Source organism: Gymnoscopelus microlampas (genome assembly GCF_963454915.1).
Source record: "Gymnoscopelus microlampas genome assembly, chromosome: 5".
Taxonomy (NCBI): Eukaryota; Metazoa; Chordata; class Actinopteri; order Myctophiformes; family Myctophidae; genus Gymnoscopelus; species Gymnoscopelus microlampas.
Window position 1 is genome coordinate 1,438,590 of NC_139942.1, and position 2,111 is coordinate 1,440,700.

The window sequence follows — 2,111 nt, forward strand, 5'->3', positions numbered from 1 at the left end:
CCAGTCTGAGACTCACTGTGCTATTGTATATTGTGGTTATACTGTATGTCAATCAGTAAACACTGGAGTTGGTGCTTTCATGAAATTAACAATAGCACTCAATTCATTGATTCACAGTACCGGAATGCACTTTTAATTTTAATACATAAAGCAGATAGTGTGCTAATCTTTAGCACACTCATGGTTGCATCACAATGCAACCACACTGTGGTTACGTTTTTATTCACAATGCAACGTTATTGTGCTCCTATATCATGGTGTAGTCAACACAGTGGATTAATATTTTGATCGACCTGGGATGTTAAAATTGTGCAAAACTGTGTTCAATAAATTGCCTCTTCTGCTACATTATTAAGGTTATAATTGTTATTGAGACTCCTAGAACATGTTGACATGGATAGCTCAGTGTCTAATAGCATCTGTGTTATAATTAATGGGTGATGAGAATGATGTCATACTGCACACTGTATGACATCATTCTCGTATAGATGCACTCTTTTGGGACATTTAGGCCACTATAGCCTCTCCCTTGAACAGGGGAGATATTTGAAGATGTAGTAATACTTTCAACTGCCTTTGACACTGTAATGGGCTTTAGACTGATAGATATTCACCCTATGTTTTCAAATGTTTAATGTTGATCTGTGGTGTAACAGCTGTATTCACACATGCAACTAAAGACATGGTGTTCTCAAAGCAAACCAGGCACTGGTAGTAGTACTTCCACTGGATACAGGGTGCGACTCCCTGCGGTGCCCTGCTCTGTCACCTTTGTCTTGTATGTTTAAATTAAATGTAAATTTCACTGTTCACATTACCAAATCTGAAACGTGACTGATTGATTGAAAATGTTATTAGCCGTTTGCATAAAAAAGGTACAGTTTCATGACAGTACAGTTCACTGGTACAAGGTCAACTAAAAGGACACTCAAGAAAGCTGTTAGGCTTATTTTAAATTGGGATCCCTTTTTTAACTCATATAACATTGAATGACATACCAATAAAACATGGTACTATGCAGTAGATGAGAGAGAGAAAAAGTATATACATTATTTACAGTCAATAATAAAAATAAAAAGTACAGAGGGGGGGGGGAAATGGGATTTACAATGGGAAACAAAGGATATTTACAATGAAGGGGAGAGATATGGCATTTACAATGGGAATACTGTTTTACGGAGGAATGTCGGTTTACGTTTACCATTTTCTAGAAGTACCAGCTTGTAAGTGGCTCTTCAGTGCGGCTTTGAATGAGGGAAGGGATGTGTGCTCTTTTAAAGCCTTCGGTAGGGCGTTCCACATTTTAGTGGCATAGCAAGAGAATGAGTTTAACCCTTTGTTTGAGCTATGTCTGGGTTGGACATGATCTGTGGAGCTACCTCTGGTGTTGTAATTGTGACGATCCCTGACTTTAAGGAAGTAGTCTGTCAGGTACTTGGGTATCTTGGTGGTGTTGTGTATCTTGAACACCAGGCCCAATGCAAGGTGCTGTACTCTGTTAGCTACTGTGAGCCATCCCAGACTAATAAAATGATTATGATCAAGGTGAGCCCGAGATGGAAGGTTAAGTTGTAGTCTAACCAGTTTGTTTTGGGCTGTTTGGAGCCTTGTTTTTAGGGCCTTTGAGGCGCTGCAGTACCAAACGTGTACTCCATAATCAAAGAAGGGCTGGATGAGTGCTCTAGTTAGTGTCCTCAGGGTTTTCTTACTGACCAGTGGGGCAATCCTGTATAGAAATCGTGTTCGTTGGCTGATTTTTTTGATTACCTTAGAGGTCATTTTGTCACTGGAGAGATTAGCCTCTAGGATACATCCCAGGTAGGTAATTTCGTTTTTCCTTGTGATTACACTATTACCCACTTTGAAGCCCACTTCATATATTGTCTATCATACAACAGTGATACAACAAATACAACATCATTTGTACGATATTATAGCAATACAATTGTAATTGTCAGGCCAAAATGTATATCACCCAGACAGCTTTGTAATTACACCCTTTAAAAAAAGAAAGAAAAAAGAATAGCAAACTATAACATAGCTCTTCCCTTTTCTTTTTTGTCTAACCCCCTCCTGTTTTCCACTTTATTGGAATAGCCAGCATTTAAAAT